This window comes from Cryptomeria japonica, unplaced genomic scaffold (genome assembly GCF_030272615.1).
Source record: "Cryptomeria japonica unplaced genomic scaffold, Sugi_1.0 HiC_scaffold_384, whole genome shotgun sequence".
NCBI classification, from domain to species: domain Eukaryota; kingdom Viridiplantae; phylum Streptophyta; class Pinopsida; order Cupressales; family Cupressaceae; genus Cryptomeria; species Cryptomeria japonica.
In genome coordinates, this window is record NW_026729205.1 from 52,723 (window position 1) to 71,998 (window position 19,276).

Sequence of the window (19,276 nt, forward strand, 5' to 3'; positions counted from 1 at the left end):
CAAGATTGCAATCATTCAAACCTTCAACAAGGTTTTTATTTTTCAAGGTCCTTAGACCCTTTTCTCCAATGTGGCAAAGCCTCTGGTGCCATAACATAGTCTTCTTTGTAGGTAACTTTGCTTCAAAAGAAAGAGCACCCTTAGGCACCCAAAAGCAATTTCCATCTGCTAAAGGTGAAACCCTCAAATCTTCCATATATTTACTTTTTATAGAAGTGCTATTACACTCAACAGTGTATGCATCTAGCTTATACAAAGTGTCGAACCTGACACCTCTAGCAATTACCATAGCACCCTTAATCATTCTACATCCTTCTTCGGAAAAGACTACCTTCACATCTGCATCTATCAGTTTTCTCACAGATAATAGATTTCATTTTAAACCAAGGATACAGAACACACCATTAATCCTTTTTACTCTACCATCAAAAAACCTGATTCTAACTTTACTTCAACCAACAATATCTAAATGTGAATCATCACCCAAGTACACCTTACCTCCATTAAATTCTTCATATTCAGAAAACCAATCTTTATTGGCAGTCATATGAAAAGATGCACCTGAGTCAATTAACTAGGCATCACTACCTGCATGAGTCACCAAAGTTGCAATAAATGCATCAACATCTTCCTTCTTAGACTTAGAATCAAAATCGATCTTCTTCTTTTTCTTCTTCTATTCTTCTTTGCAGTCCTTACGGATGTGATCCTTTTTTTCTTCTTCTGATTCTAACTTTACCTCAACCAACAATGTCTAAATGTGAATCATCACCCATGTAGACCTTACCTCCATTAAATTCTTCATATTCAGAAAACCAATCTTTATTGGTAGTCATATGAAAAGATGCACCTAAGTCAATTAACTAGGCATCAGTACCTGCATGAGTCGCCAAAGTTGCAATAAATGCATCAACATCTTCCTTCTTAGACTTAGAATCAGAATCGATCTTCTTCTTTTTCTTCTTCTTTTCTTCTTTGTAGTCCTTACGCATGTGACCTGATTTACCACAATTCTAGCAAATGACTTTGGACTTTCCAAGAGATTTCGATCTCGCTCTCGATTTGGACTTATCGCGCTTCAATTTTTTTATATTTTATTTTATCATTCTTTGGAAGTCATAGAATTTACTTGGTATTTTATTTTATTATACTTTTTTGCGATTGTCGTTCAGTTTCTTGTTTTAACTACTTATCCAACAAACGGTTGAACAATGTTTGAAACTTTGGTAGATATTTTGAAAAAGAACTTTGTGTAGATTGAGAAAATTATTTAAAATAAAATTTGTACCTATAACTGATGAAAATATTTGTACAATTTCATTATTCACCAACCCAGAAACTTCATGTGTGCAATCAATTGATTCATTCTACAACAGTTACTATTCCTGAGGCAGATGATGGCAACGGTTCTGTTAGCAACAAACATATTTTCCTGTGAGCTTGCAACTTTAGTAGGGACTACGACTATCGTACAATCCTTATTTTTATTAGACTTCATTTTCACTGTCCAATCATTATAGTGTGGTTGCCTTTGAAGTTAATCCAAGTGACCTTTTTTAATCTCAATTAGTTATGTATAATTAAAAAAACATGTCATATTTTTATTAATTAGAATATAACTTTTTGAGTTAATGTCAATATTTAATAGAAAAATTTACAACAGCATGGAGTTTAAGATATATAAGAATGCCTTGGATTGCAAAAAATTTCACCTAAACTTGCTTTATAAGGCAACTCCACGGATTTGCTCTTTGCTTTATAATAATTGCACTGGAGATGTAGCGGTCATAGAATAAAACACTTATGTTTAATTCATATTATACGGAGTACAAATTTAGGAATCTTCAATAACAGACATTAGGTTTCCACAATCCATGAGATAGAATCAGCTACTTCTGGAATAGACTGTATGTAATTTTTTGCATCAACTTTTCAGATCACATTCGATCATCAGGATGAATAGCTAGAGAGCATGCAGAGTGAGAAATCCTCATGATGGATCATGGAATGTGATCCGAAACATTGATGCCAAAAATTACACAGTCTATTCCGAAAGCAACTGATTTTATTGCAACCTTCAAACCAATCCAAAGTGAATTGTACTTCTCCAAAAAAAAAAAACAAGCCCTTTACTAGAGTCCATCAATTGTCCATGTGCACATGAAAATCCAACACCTAGAAACACCTAATAAACTAGATAAATAATAATGATTGTACAGATTAGTTACAAAATACCCATAACTAAATACACTAAAAAGTTAGCATCGGAAAAGTGAATTGTGCTTCCATAATTTCAACTCTAAGATCAGGGATAGAACAAGCTTTAGCTCGCAACCACTTGTCCCCAATATTCTCATTCTAGCTAACATGTTTAAGGGAGCTTAGTCCACAAAAACTACTAGGAAACCTCCTCAAATGATAACACTCTCTCATGTCAAACTCTTTCAATTTCTTGAGCTCACCTATTTCCTCCGGAAGTTTTTCCAAGCTCTTGCATAGTGAAATGTCTAGAAATTCCAACTGCCCAAGTTTTCCAACTGATGTCGAAAGTTGTTTGAGGCTTGGTAATGCTGATAATCTTAACATTCTTAGAGAACACATATTTCTGAGATTATATGGCAAATTCTCAACTAGATGGCAGTTGGTAACAGTCCATGTCTGAACAGAGGGCATATGACAGAGGGCAGGGGGCAACTACTCCAAATCACTGCAATGGTCCAGGATAAATTCATGCACATTGGAGTAATTGAATGTGGACATATTTACAAACCCTTCACATAAGCTTAGAGAAATTTTGTCCAAGTTTTGTATTGCTTTGCATCTAGACCTTTTATTGTGGGAGTTGAGGGAGTGAAGACAAGGCATCTAGACCTTTTATTGTGGCCCTCTTAGAACCCAAATTACATACTATCAAAACTTTGAGTTTTTTCATAGTTTTCAGAAATGGAGGAAGAAAGTATTCGCTTACAGAAAAGTTTAACACCAGAGCCTCTATCTCCGCAAGTTTCATCAAATACTACTCAATCTCAGCCATAGAACCTGCATAAGACAAATCACATATGCAATTGAATTAGAACATAAGAAATCTTAATATTTGTTAATAGTTCACATAACCTTCAAATTTTGCCACTAAATAAGTATTTGGGCCAAATATCCCACTAGTGTGAATAGAGACAATTTGAGCACTGAACTATCTATCTCTAAGAAAGTCCCATTCCCCTGGTAGGCAATGCTCCTTCCTGGGCATGAGTAACCTCCTTTTGTGGACTATATTGTCCTGACATCCCAAATACAAGGCTAAGTCTCGCATCACATCATGTTGTGAAAAGAACAGCTCAGAGGCACATCCATACGAGATTGTTGATTAGATTCTGATAATTGCAACAACCAAGTCAGCCCAATGTTCTAAAAAATGAAAACAGGAAATTTATATGCAAGGAAATACATTTACCCTTGATTGCTTATTAGACTGAGGAGATTTCTTCTTGCAAGTTCCTGTAACATAATATAGGCATCCTGCCACTCCATCTTCCAAACATAAACCCAAATGTTGAGTAGTGCATCAGCACAAATTTTCTTGTCCTCTGGAAATGAGGCTGTGTCTATGAAACATTCCCTCCCAAAATCATCCAAGCAATCAATACTGGTCTTCAGGCATCTGAAAAGCCCTTCTTCATGATAAATGGATATGGACTACCCTTGGGAAAGTTTTTTCTTTGCATTCAATTCCAAATGAGAAAACAATCAAGCATCATTAAGGCAGTGAAGGAGAGATCAAGTATTCATTCAAGATGGCATTCATGATAAAATTTATGCAAAGACATGCATGAGTCCTACATAGAAACATCAACCTTTTATTAAAGACTTCAATGAAGAAGAGATTCATAAAGGAAGATATAACAATTCTAATTGAGCATTTATTTGTAGATGTAGCCTCTAACCTTCAAGGGTAAGCCCTGTTTTATATCTCATTCATCATTATAGAGTTAATTCCAAAGCTGGGGTTTGACCTAGACAAACCCCAATCAACCCAAAAACATTTTTTCCTCTATTGTGTGTGCAAGTTACATGTTTAGCAGAAAACAAATACATATCTAGAAAGAGCAGGCTAATACATGTTAGATCCTATGAGAAGCAAGAATCAAGTCAGGATCTAATGTCGATCATAGATCACATGAAACTCCAAGCAACAAATGATCAAAGATAAAATTAGCTAAATGTAAATGAATCTTACACAAAAGAAACATAGAGACAAAGAAGAGAATTTTGAGAAGACTCTCACTGAGCTATCACTGAACTAATGAAGGTAAGAGTATAATGTTTATTATATAGGAAAAACAATAGTATATACTTCCAATAGGTGCATTAACTCCCACCTCCATAAAAAGTGGGAGGTTTTACCTTCTACCCCATAAAAGGTGGGAGGTTTTTACTTACTTGGTAAATGTCAAAACATGTGGCATAACCTCCTTACATGAAAGCATAAAAGGACTTGTAAGAGGTGGCACATAAAACCAAAACTGGGTGAGAAACACAACTACACCATAACCCACTTAGGAAATGACAAAATAGTGGTTATGATAGGTGGCACAACAAGCAAAAAGAGGGTATGTAACTCAAGTACCCATGTGAGGTGGAGAGTTACACATGTAGCTGAAGTATATCACCACGTGTCCTCATATTAATCACTCCTAATAACTTAAGAAACCTTAAAAAATATCTGTAGGAAAAATAAATACCCCCTAACATAAGGAAATTAAAAACCCTACACTAACACTCCCCCTTAAGCATAGCTTAGATGGGTGAAAAGATGGGTCCTGACAAATGAGGCTATGTTAGGTATCCTCGTACATAGATATCCCCCATAAAAGAAGAAGCCTCCCCATAAGAGGAATAGCCCCCCATTAATTAGAGAGAGAAAGAATGAATGAACAAGAAGCTCCTCCTAAAGTAGACACCTATTTCATCCCAAGAAAAGATCACAAATGAATGAATGAACTTTCGGTGAAGGGTTTGGTGAAGCTATCTACAGTTTACTTCAAGGTACAACAATACTTAAGATCAATGATGGCTTCCTAAATCAGCTCCTAAATGTAGTGTAAGGAAGTTAAGTAGGGGAACAACATCCTACACTGACCTTGAGAGAAGGGTAATGCAAAAACTTTTACAAATCATCACAACAATTACAAAAAATCTAGAAATAGATATAATAACATTCAAACCATAACACAATGATTTACGTGGGGAAAACCCTTTTGAGAGAAAACCCCTACACTCCAAAAGCTGCCCAATATTATTCCACAATCAAAACAGATTACAATATACTTGTAGAGCAAGCTCTTCATAGGAGTACCACTAATCAGAGATTCAGAGGTAACTCAATAGCTATAAGACTCTTACATATAACCTCTATCTCACGCACCTCATATATAGGAGACAATACAAGAAACCATTAAATGATATTACAAAACCATGGGCTAAAACCACCCAATAAGGTGTAGCCGACATTATCTCCCTTATAGATGCCCTGTGATGTGTCCCTCCCTTTTTACAACTCATTTATGTGTTCGATGTATTTTATATTTCCTATTTCAAGAGTACAAACTTTCAGAGGCCATAACTTGAGAACTGTGTGTCTTATTGACAAACCGTTTAAAGTATTGGAAATCTCACAAAGTGCTCTATTGGGCATTTTGGGGCCTCTAAAGTCCTCAAAATCAAATTTAAACCTTTCATTGGACCCCTCCAAAATGAAAAATTTAATATATTCAAAACTAGTTGTAATCTCGCAACATAACTTTACCAGAATGCTTATCTAGCCAACCAAAAGCTTCGAGGAGAATTTCGCACCATTTCTTGCTCAAATAAAAACTTACTATAAATATTAACCTCATATAAATGCAAGGTTGAGACACCATTTTTCTAACAAATCTCCCACTTGTTGAACACCTTGCAAGAGCAAAGGGAGTATCAACATAATAAATCAATTGCTAGGGCCCATGAGGCCCATAGACTTCGAGCACCATCTGAAATTCTCTATGCTCACGGCCTTAGTTAAAGAATCTATAACATTCATCAAAGTTTCTACCTTAACCAGCGTCACCCTGCCATCTTCGACCATATCTCTAGCAAAATGATACTGAACATCAATGTGCTTGGTCCTGGCATGAAATGTAGGGTTCTTAGCTAGGCAGATCACACTCTGACTGTCACAATAAACTGTCATGGCCCCTTCTTTTATTCTAATGTCTGCTTCAATAGTGGACAAAGCAAATATAGCCCGTCGCTTACTCATCCAATTAATTGCACCACCAAATAAAGTAAACACATAAGCACTGGTGGATCTTTTGCTATCAATATCACCTACCTAGTCTAAATCAACATAACCATGAATATGAATGGAAATAACGTTTCCAATTTAATTACCATGATAACACAAAGAATACTCTGAGGTGCCCTTCAAATATCTGAAGACTCTTTTGATTGCATCCCAATGAACTCTACTAGGATTAGACATATATATGGACAAAACTCTCACCGCTAGGGTAATGTCTCGTCTAATATAGACTATAGTATACATAAGACTTCCAACTTTACTTTGGTAATGCACTCTTCTCATTTCTTCCATCTCCGATGGGGATGTAGGACAATTTGCAACATATACTTTTGTTCCAACTGTAAAAGGAACACATAATGGTCTGCAATCATGTATGTTGAACCTCTGTAACACTAAACTCACATAATTACTCTGGCCTAGCCATAGCTTTCTGTTCACTCTATCTCTTCTTATTTCCATCCCAAGAATGTGTTTTTTCTAAACCAAGATATTTCATTTCAAATTTAGCAGCGAGCTGAGACTTTAGTGTCAAAATCATACCTTTCCCTTTACCAATGAATAACATATCATCAATATACAATGCAATGGACAGGAAATGATCACCGTCAGTTTTATAATAAACACAGTGACTTGATTTAGAATGCTCAAATCCCAAACCGAACACATATTTATCAAATTTCTAATACCACATCATAGGACTCTGTTTGAGGCCATACAAGGATTTCTTTAATTTACAGACCAAATTACTTTTACCTTTCACCACATAGTGCTATGGTTGTGTCATATAAATATCCTCCTCCAAATCACCATGAAGGAAAGCATTTTTCACATCCATTTGTTCAACCTCAAAATCACAACCAATAACAATAGAAAGCAAAAATCTAATGGATATCATTTTGGCCACAAGAGAAAATATCTCACCATAATCAATATCCTCAACCTGAGAGTAGCCTTTTTCAACCAGCCTTATTTTATACTTCTCAATGCTTCCATCTGAGCCAATCTTATTCTTGAACACCCATTTGCAACCAACAAGATTTCATCCTTTAGGAAATGTACAAGATCCCATATATCATTCCTTTTCAAAGCTTCCATTTCTTCTTCCATAGTAATCTTCTAGGATTCTGCATAATTCATACCTAATGCCTTGTCTATAGATTTGGTTCATCCACTTTAGTATTCAAAGCGAGAATACATCTACAATCATTAGGTGAATATCTTTCAGGTGGTTTTCTATGTCTTGTAGACCTTCGAACAAGATGAGTTGGAGGTTCTTCCTCCTCTTCTAAAGATTCAAAGCTAGACAATCTCTCCTCAACTTCTTGCCTATCTAGGGGTCTTAATTTAACTCTTTCAAGTGTAGAAGGAAATTGAATTACGTCTTTCTTTTTATTTTGTTATGATTGCAATGTAATAGAAGGAGACTTTATTTATCCAAAAATAACACTTCTACTATGAATTATCTTTTGTGCAGCAGGGTCCCAAAGTTTCTATCCTTTCACACCATAACTATACTCGATGAAGATACATTTTAGAGTCTTGTTCTCCAATTTTGTTCACTTCTCCTTTAGCACATGTGCATATGTCTCACAGTCAAAAACTCTAAGATGTCTCAATGAAGGCTTGTGACCTGACCATGCTTCCATAGGCATTTTATCAACAAGGGCTGATGTAGGAGACTTGTTAATCAGGTAGCACGCAGTGGCAATAGCTTCTGCCCAAAACTTGTGTTCTAGACTGGTACTACTCAACATTCTCATGGCCTTCTCCATCAGTGTCCTATTCATTCTTTCTACAACTCCATTCTGTTGTGGAGATAACGGGGTTGTCTTCTATTTGTTAATGCCATAGTCTTTACATAATCTATTGAAATCATTAGAGAAAAATTCACCACCATTATCAGTCTTCAAACTCTTTAATTTTATTTCCAGTCCGCAACTTAACCATTGCTTTAAATTCCTTAAATTGACTGAAAACTTCTTATTTACTCTTTAAAAGATATACCTATGTCCTTCTACAAAATCATCAATAAATGAAACGTAATATGTGGATTTTCCAATCGAAGGAACATCTACAGGACCAAACACATCATAATGAATAAGATCCAAAACACCACAAGTTTTACAATCATTCAAACCTTCAACAAGGTTTTTATTTTTCAAGGTCCTTTGACCATTTTCTCCAATGTGGCCAATCCTCTAGTGCCATAGCATAGTCTTTTCTGCAAGTAACTTTGCTTCAAAAGAAAGAGAACCCTTAGGGACCCAAAATCCATTTCCATTGCTAAAGGTGAAACCTTCAAATCTTCCACAAATTTACTTATTATCAAAGTGCTATTACACTCAACAATGTATGCATCTAGCTTATACAAAGTGTCAAACTTGACACCTCTAGCAATTACCATAGAACCCTTAATCATCCTACGTCATTCTTCAAAAAAGACTACATGCACATCTACATCTATCAGTTTTCTCACAAATAACAAATTTCATTTTAAACCAGGGATACGCAACACACCATTAATCCTTTTTACTCTACCACCAAAAAACTTGATTCTAACTTTACCTCAACCAACAATGTCTAAATGTGAATCATCATCCAAGTACACCTTACCTCCATTAAATTCTTCATATTTAGAAAATCAATCTTTATTGGTAGTCATATGAAAAGATGCACCTGAGTCAATTAACCAGACATCACTACCTGCATGAGTCGCTAAAGCTACAATAAATACATCACCATCTTCCTTCTTAGACTTAGAATGAGAATTGATCTTCTTCTTTTTCTTCTTCTTTTCTTCTTTGTAGTCTTTATGAATGTGACCAGATTTACCACAATTCCAGCAAATGACTTAGGACTTTCCAAGAGATTTCAATCTCCCTCTCGATTTAGACTTATCACACTTCTTATTCTTCTTGCCTTTCTCCTTAGGTCTTCCACAAATAGTTAGGGCTCCCTTCAAACTGTGGAATACCTTCCTTCACATCTCTTCACCAAGTAGGGCACCCACAACATCTTCAGACTTCAAAACAATAGAAGTACTATTGATAGCCATAACAAGAGAATCCCACGAATCAGGCAAAGAACAAAGCAAGATCTAGTGTTTATCCTCTTCGTTCATCTTAACACCAACATATACTAATTGACCAACCAACATATTGAATGCTTCCAGGTGGAGTGCAACTCATCCATCCTATTCCATCTTCAAGGAATATAATTTCTTCCTCAAGAATATTTGATTTAATAAAGATTTCACTTGATACATTTCACCTAGCTTAGTCCATAGCTTTTTTGCAATGTTTCCTTCATGGACATTGATCAGAACAGAGTCTTCCAAGCACTGTCTGATTAAACCCTTGGCTTTTTGGTCCATAATATCATACTGAGCTGACGCAGTAGGATCTAATGGTCTTTGGACATTTGCATGAACAACATTCCATAGATCTTGATTTATTAGGATATATTCCATCTTCAGCATCCACATCTCAAAATTTGTTCCATTAAATTCCTCCACCTCTATTTTCCCTGAAGAACGTGCCATCTAAAAATTCCTACAACAAGATCACAAAGTGTCTACTACAAAATCTCCCACTCAAATCTGGATCATTTCAAAAAACCCAACAACTCACAACTAAAACCAAAGGTGATCAAGCTCTGATACTACCTGTAAGGAAGTTAAGTAGCCAAACAACTTCCTACACTAACCTTGAGAGGATGGTAATGCAAAAAAATTTACAGATCGTCACAACAGTTATAGAAAAAAGAAATAGATATAATAACATTCAAACCATAACACAGTGATTTACATGGGAAAACCCTTTCGGAAGAAAAACCCCACACTCCAAAAGTCACCCAATATATTATTTTGCAATCAAAACAGATTACAATATACTTGCAGAGCAAGCTCTTTGTAGGAGTACAACTAATCATATATTTAGAGGTAACTTAATAGCTATAAAACTCTTGCACATAACCTCTATGTCACACACCTCATATATAGGAGATACAATACAAGAAACAGTCAAATAGTATTACAAAACCATGGACTAAAACCATCCAATAAGGTGTAGCTGACCGTATCTCCCTTCTAGATTCCCTATGATGTGTCCCTCCCTTTTTACAGCTCATTTATGTGTCTGATGTATTTTATATTTCTTATTTCAGGAGTTCAAACTTTCAGAGGCCATAACTTGAGAATCGTGTGTCCTATTGACGAATTGTTTGAAGCACCAGAAAGCTCGTGAAGTGCTTTATTGCCTCATAAACCACTATACCATTTATGTCCACTTTTCAGGTCATTTTGAGGCCTCTAAAGTCCTCAAAATAAAATTTAAACCTTTCATTGGACCCCTCCAAAATGGAAAATTTAATCTTCAAAACTAGTTATGATCTTGCAATGTAACTTTACCAGAATGCTTATCTAGCTAACCAAAAGACTTGGAGAGAATTTCTCACAATTTATGCTCAAATGAAAACATACTACAAATAGTAACCTTATGTAAATTCAAGGTTGAGATACCATTTTCCCAACATGTAGTGCATATGTATCTCAATGTGTTTCTTCCTCTAGTGATGAACTAGATATCTTGAGATCAATATAGCACTTTGATTATCACAGAATATGATGGTAGGATTTCTTATTAGAATACAAAACTCAGTGAGAATATTCTAAAGCCAAATAGCCTTAATGGTTGCAATGAGTACCCCTTGAATACTCATCCTTTGTTAGTGAAAGAGCAATTGCAAACTGCTTCTTGCTCGACCAACAAACTAGACCAAAACCAGATGGGGAGAGGTTCTCACAAGAGAGTTACACCTTATCAAAAGGCATGTAAATATTTTTTTAGTGGGCTTCCAACACTCTTCACTTGTCCTTCTAACAATTCAAGAAATCAAACTCCCTTGGAGTGCTCCCTATCAAGTTGTTTTCTATAGTTACTCTCAAGCATGACTAGGATTCACTAGAGTAAATCCAACCATTAGATCATCCAAACTCCAACATATACTTGTAGGGGTCTTAGGGGGTGTATTATAGGTGTTTCAACTCCAATCAAATGGTTCTTCAATTGGATTTTCACCATTTTCCCATCGCTCCCTCTTCTTCCTATTTTCTAGGCCTAGTAGCCCTTGAGCCCCAATTAGCCCTACCTTGCGGGTTTTTGGAAAATGCTCAGAAAAATTTAAAATAACCTACCAATAAATTTGGTTATCTAAATAACCTTTTTGACAAACTTTTGGATCCACTAGGGTAGGCTTTATGTTTTGTCAGTACTAGTACGGATCCCAAAAATGGCACTTTTAAGGGTTTAGGGGTTATTAGTCTTCTTCAATGGGGTTTGTTACTCTATCCACCCTGTCACACCTCCACCTCTTCACTAAAAGTATTCCATACATCACTCTTTCATTCCAAACACTTGGAACATTCACAACTTCTCATCCCTGCAAGTAAAGACAAAATTAACAATCATTTTCCTAGTCGGGCTATGATAGAGCTCGCCCAGGAAATGATAGCAAGTTGATCCCCAACAACTTCTAGGCCATTACAAAGCATATATACACTATAAAATGGTTCCATGACTTGAATCCCAGGGTTCTTTGTGAAAAACTCAAGGGATTTCAAGTTGGAACCATGACTAGGCTCTTAAACCCTTGCTCAGACCAAGAGCAATACAATAAGAGACAATTTATAAACACACCTCAAACTTGCACAAAGAGAAGATAAAAAAACTTCCAGAGAAATACAATATCAACCACTAAAACTTCATGGAATCACAGTAGCAAGATCAATCCATTGTGTACGGACTGTTGCTACTAAAATGACAAAAGAATAAGGCAAAATCTGGAAATTGTCTTCAAAATCTAGTCAAACTTGCTCAAGGATATTCCAACCCATGTACAATCATTCAAGGAGAATTTTGTATTCCTTTTTTGTCATAAAAAACTCTTCATCAGTTTTCTAACCACTAATTTTCTCAAAAATGCAAAGTTGTTCAAAAACTTGCAAAAAGTTGTCAAGCAACAATGACAACTTTTGCTCAAATGTGCATTTTTGCCTTTTATGCATTTCTACTCATCCTAAACCTCCTAGGATGACTCCATAACATCAAAATGACATGAGTAAATTCCTAATGAGGCTTTAAAATATGTTTTACATTATAATGCAAATTTATGCCATTTTAGGCTTACAAGGGTTCATTGGCCAAATTTGTGAAAACAAACAACCTTGGTGACAATCACCCTTCTAATGACTATCAAACACACATGTGGACCTCTAATTATTCCATTATTCAAACACTAATCCAAAATAAGGACTATCACACCAAAATTAGGAACATGCATCAACAAAATGGTTAAAAGCTAGGTGCTCGTGCACTCTACTCTCCCAATGAGAAAGAAGTCAAGTGACTCCTTTAGGAAACAAAGAGAGGGGAATGCCAAGATTAGAAAAGTATGCTTCAGGTACCCAAGTAGCCTTAGATGCTGTAAGTTGCTTCCATTTGATCAAATGTTCCATGTGGGCAGTGTGCCTTGTCTTCTTGAGAATTCTAGAATCCAATACTTTCTTGGGTTGTAGCATGGTTGCAGGTGGTAGGGGCAGGTCTGAAAGTGCTTGAGAGACCTTTGAGACTCTACTACATTCCTCTGGAAGTGTGCCCTTATACTGCACCAAGTCTATTACATCAAATATAGGAGATAAAGCCATGTCTCTGGGTAGGTCAAGTTTGTAGGCATTGTTTTCATACTTAGCCAAGACCTTACAAGGTCTAATCCTCCTCATCTGAAGTTTAGTAGGGACACCTTTTTGAATCCTTTCTTTGTTCAAATGAACCATGACCAAGTCCCCAATAGAAAATTGTATATCCTTTCTCTTTTCATCCACTTTATCTTTGATCCTTTGAGAGGTGTCTAGTAATGCTTTCCTAACCTGTTCATGAATCTCTTGCATGGATTGAGCCAGGTCCCATAGCATGTACACTCTATTGTCCCATATTCCCAATATCTCTGAGCTCCAAAACACCTTTGGGATGAAGGCCATAAACTAACTGAAAAGGGCTCTTACCGGTTGATCTATTCACACTATCATTGTAGGCAAACTCAACTTGATGGGTGATCTGATCCCAAGCTTGTCCATACTCCTTTGTCAAAAACCAAAGAATTTTTCCAAGTGTTCTATTGACCACCTAAATTTGGGCATCTGTTTGGGGATGGTAGGTTAAATTGAAAGACTATTTAGTAGCCAATCTTTGCCATAAAGTCTTCCAAAAACGACCATTAAATTTTGCATCTCTATCTAGTACTATATTGATAGGTAAGCCATGAATCCCAATGACTTCTTTGAAAAACAAATCAGCAATATGACTAGCATCATGAGTCACCTTACATGGAATAAAATGGCCCATTTCACTAAGTCTGTCTACCACAACATAGATACTATCAAATCCTGATTTGGTCTTGGGAAATCCAACAACAAAATCCATACTTACACACTCCCATGGCCGGTTTGGGATAGGTAAAGGCTGATAGAGACCAGCATTAGCATAAGTACCCTTGGCTCTTTGACAAACCACACATTGCTCCACATATTTTTTGATATCCCTTTGCATCTTTGGCCAATAGTAGAATCTGTGGACAAGCTCCAAAGTCTTGTTCAATCCAAAATTTCCACTTAAGCAATCATTATGCTTCTCTTGCATCAAATTTTCTCTCATGGACCATTTAGGTACATAGAGTTGTCCTCCTTTTAACAAAAGACCATCTTGTAAGGTAAAATCTGCATATTCACCATGAAAATGATTTCTAAACTCTTGACAAACCTTGTAGATGGTGGCAAAGTCTTCATCATCTTGGTATAACCCCTTGAAACTATCCACTCCAATTCTCTTGAGCTGCACTTCTTGAACTATTAGCAACCTTCTACTTAATGCATCAACAACTCTATTACATTGACCTTTCTTATGTTTAATGGTAAAATTATATGACTGCAAATACTCTACCCATTTGATATACCTATGATTCAACTTTTCTTGTGAATTGAGGAAGCTAAGAGTTTGGTTGTTAGTATAAACCACAAATTATTTAGGCAGAAAATAATGCCTTCATTTCCTAAGTGATTGAACAAGTGCATATAACTCCAAATCATAAGAAGAATACCTTTTGTTGGCATCATTGAGCTTCTCATTGAAAAATGCAACTAGTCTATTATCTTGACTTAAGACTGTTCCAATTGCTATGTTGCTTGCATCACATTCAATGGTGAAGAGCTTGTCAAAGATTGGAAGAACTAGTACTGGTTGACTAGCCACCTTTTTCTTTAAGAGATCAAATCCTCTTTGTGCTTCTTTTGTCCATTGAAACTTAGTCTTCACTCCTCCTTTGATTGTGTCAAGCATAGGTGCACATATCTCATTGAACCCTCTAATGAACTTCCTATAAAATTGTGCCAAGCCATGAAAACTCCTTACTTCACTTGTTGTCTTAGGTGTAGGCCAACTAATTATGGATTCTACCTTAGAGGTATCCATCTTCAAATCACCACTTGAGATTACAAACCCAAGATATATCAACTCCAGTTTCATGAACTCACATTTCTCCAATTGATAGTTAGTTGCTCATCACATAATTTCTTCAATACAATCTCTATATGCTTAAGATGTTCATCTTTAAACTTTCTAAAAATCAAGATGTCATCTAAGTAAACAACAACAAATTTACCAATATAATCCTTGAGTACTTTATTCATGAATCTCATGAATGTGCTAGGGGTATTTGTGAGTTCAAATGCAATAACAAGCCATTCATAAAATCCTTCTGTGGTTTTGAATGTTTGCTTCCATTCATCTCCCTCCTTGATTCTGATTTGGTGGTAACCACTCTTGAGGTCTATCTTGGTGAAGTACTCAGCATCTCCTAAACAATCCATCAAATCTTCAATTCTTGGAATGGGTTCTCAATACTTGATTGTAATCTGGTTGATAGCTCTAGAATCAATGCAAAGTCTCCAAGTACCTCCCTTCTTTGGGGCCAAAATGGTGGGAACTGCACATGGTTTGATGATCTTCCTTATCAAACCATTGTCCAAGAGTTCTTGTATTTTCTTAGCTACATCTTTATTTTGCTCTGGTGTCATTTTATAAGCTGCCTTATTAGACAATGAGGCTCCGGGTATGAAGTCAATTTGGTGACTTATGGCACATTGAGGAGGCAAGGTTGCAGGTGCTCCATCACTGAAACTATCCTTAAACTGATTTAGAATCTACTGCACTTCATTGGGGATGCATATTTTCTTATCCTTCCTTTCTTCTTTTGGTTTCACTAAAAGTGCAAACCCCACTCCTTCTCCTTCCTTGGGAGTGTTAATGCACTCCTTCTCACCAACTAGCAACACAGTGGGACCTTTTGATCTGCCCTCTTCTTGGTCTCCTATGGACTGAATTTTATAGGTGATCCCATCTTTTTGAAAAGTATAGGCATTTGTTTCCCCATGGTGTATTTATTTCCGGTCAAATTGCCAAGGCCTACCTAGGAGTAGGTGGCAAGCATCCATTGGCAAGATGTCACACAAGATTTTATCCTTGTAGCCTCCTATAGTGAACTCCACCCAAGTTTGTTTATTCACTAGAACATGTTGCCCCTTGTTTATCTAAGTAACCCTATAAGGATCACTATGTGGGATTATTTGTAGGTTGAGCTTACTTACTGCTTCTTCTAATACTATGTTATCAGTGGAACCTGGATTCACCACCACTATGCACACTTTACCCATAATCTTTCACTTTATCCTAAATAAGGATCTTCTTTGGCTAGGTTCCTTCTAAACCGATTCTTTGATCAAGACTCTTCTCACCATGAGATTCTCTCCATCCTCAAAATCTAAACTCACTTCTAATGCCTTCATATTTGTTGCATCTTCTTGAATATAAAAAACTCTCCTCTCACCTCCTTGGGATGAAGAAGACTTCTCAGGACATCTATAGGCCGGGAGTCCAAGTTGATGGCAATTGTATCACTTCATTATGGCAAAATAGGACCCTCTTTCTGATCCACTAGACCTTCATCTACTAGAGTTTCTAGATCCCCTTTCTCTATAGCTACTCTTGCTATTGGAATCCACACTCTGCTCTACCAGCTTATATACCTGTTGGGATCTTTGCTCTACACTTTTTCCACCATAGCTACCTCTATGACCTATTCCATCTCTTCCCCTACCTCTAACTCTGTTGCTTTGCAATTTTTTCTTTTTACTCTTATATTCCACCTTGAGTGCCAATTGATAGCACTTATGAACAGTAGTTGGACACAACAAACTCAACTCTTCTTGTATATTCCATCTTAAGCAATTCAAGTACCTGGCTACCTTAATTCTTTCATCTTCCACCACCTTAGATCTTAGACACAAGTTCTGAAATTCCTCAGTGTATTTGCTCACATCTAGTTCTCTTTGTCTCAAGTTTTGTCTCCTCTGGTGTAATTCAATTGCATAGTCTTCAGGGATATATGCTTCTTTCACCTTGGCTAGCATTCCTTTCCAAGTGGCTATTGGGTTCTTACCCTCCTTTTGTCTCTCCTCTTGGATGAACTTCCACCAAGTCAAGGTTGCTCCTCTCAATCTATATTTGGCTACCTTCACCTTTTGTGCTTCACTAATCCCATCACATTCAAAGTGATTCTCCAATCCTTCAATCCTTTCCATGACTACTTCTGGTTTCATTTTTCCACAAAAAAGTGGCATTCCTTCTAGGGACTTCCCTCCTAAGGCTTTGATGGCTCTAAGGAAAGGTTCTTCAAGTAGTATAAGATTCGGTTCAAGTGTGCCATCCTCTTCTACTACTTCTTTACCCTTCCCTTCTTTGATTTTAATTGTCACCTTCTCAGTCTTGTCTTCAACTATGTCTAGTTTTCTCTCCAACTGTTGTAGTCTTACCCGGAGGAGTCTATTCTTTTCCTCTTGATCTTCTACCTTCTTGGCTAACTCTGCATTAGTCACCATCCTGAGGCTATTTTTGCCTACTGACTCAGTCTCTGACATGAACTGGCTTCTTCCCAAATCTTAGCTTGCTTTGATACCACTTTGATGGGGAGAGGTTCTCACAAGAGAGTTACACCTTATCAACATGCATGTAAAGATTTTTTAGTGGGATTCCAACACTCTTCACTTGTCCTTCTAACAATTCAAGCAATCAAACTCCCTTGGAGTGCTCCCTATCAAGTTGTTTTCAACAATTACTCTCAAGCATGACTAGGATTCACTAGAGTAAATCCAACCATTAGATCATCCAACCTCCAACATATACTTGCAGGGGTCCTAGGGGTTGTCTTATAGGTGTTTCAACTCCAATCAAATGGTTATTCAATTGGCTTTTCACCATTTTCCCATCACTCCCTCTTCTTCCTATTTTCTAGGCCTAGTAACCCTAGAGCCCCAATTAGCCCTACCTTGCCGGTTTTTGGGCAAATGCACAGAAAAATTTCAAAGAACCTACCAATACCTTTGTTTATCTGAATACCCTTTTGGAAAAACTTTTGGATCCACTAGGGTAGGCTGTCTGGTCTATCCGTACTGGTATGGATCCCAAAAATGGCACTTTTGAGGGTTTAGGGGTTAATAGTCTTCTTCAATGGGGTTTGTTTCTCTCTCCACCCTGTCACACCTCCACCTCTTCACCGAGACTCTGTCATACATCACTTTTTCATTCCAAACACTTGGCACATTCACAACTACTCATCCCTGCAAGTAAAGACAAAAGTAACAATCATTTTCCTAGTCAGGCTATGACAGAGCTTGCTTAGGAAATGATAGCAAGTTGCTCTCCAACAACTTCCAGGCCATTAAAAAACATATATACACTATACAAGGGTTCCACAAGTTGAATCCCAAGGGTCATTAGGCAAAAATCAAGGGATTTCAAGTTGGAACCATGACTGGGCTCTTAAACCCTTGCTCAGATCAAGAGCAATACAATAAGAGACAATTTATAAACACACCTCAAACCTGCACAAAGAGAAGATATAAAATCTTCTAGAGCACAAACCTATCCCTCTATCTCTATCTCCCTCTACCACTATATCTCTCCCTCTATCTATATATCACTTCCTATCTCTTTCTTTATCTTTCTATGTCTTCATCTCTCTCCAACTATTTATATTTCTCCTCCATATCTATATATTCCTCTCCCCTCTCTATCTGTCGATTTCATATCTCTGTCCTTCTCTCCATTTTCCTCTCCCCAATCTCCATCTTGATCTTCGACTCCATCTATATCTCCATCTTCTTCTCTATCTATATATCTATCTCTTTACCCATCTCTCTCACACTCTTACCCTTCTATATATACCTCTTTCTAGCCCCATCTCAAGCTCTCTTGCATGCTTACCCTATTGCAAACATAAGATGAGCTTGTTTCTAATAAAAATTGATTATCTTCTCAATTCAAAGGTTTCATTTGAGTTATGATTGAGTCCTTGTAAGTGGATGCATAGTTTGTTTTAAGCTATTACCTCTCAATTAAGTCCTTTGTCGCACAAACAACATCATGACCACAAATTGACCTCATGAACTACACAAATATATCCAAAAAATAGACCAAATTTTCCCCAATTAACCTTCCACACCTCTTCAGCATACCCATTGCACACCAAAGTGCAATTGGTAGTTTATATTATTTTATTAAAATAAGAGTTGTAGTCAAATTACATAAATATAATTGTTATTTTTTATCTTAAAAATATATATATTTTTTAATTATATTTTATTATGTTCTTTATTATTTAATTGTTTTAATATTTGGTAGGGACTACGACTACAGTACAAACCTTGTTTTTATTAGACGTCATTTTCGTTGTCCAATCAGTCTAGGGTAATTGCATTTGAAGTTAAATCCAAGTGACTTTGTTTAATCTCAATTAGTTATATATAATAAGAAAAATGACATATTTTTATCA

At 36.5% G+C, this 19,276-nt stretch overlaps 1 pseudogene; it reads right to left on the reverse strand.

Moving 5' to 3' along the window:
- Positions 1 to 2,250: 2,250 nt before the first annotated feature.
- Positions 2,251 to 19,168, reverse strand: LOC131042728 (probable disease resistance protein At4g33300; annotated as a pseudogene).
- Positions 19,169 to 19,276: the final 108 nt, after the last annotated feature.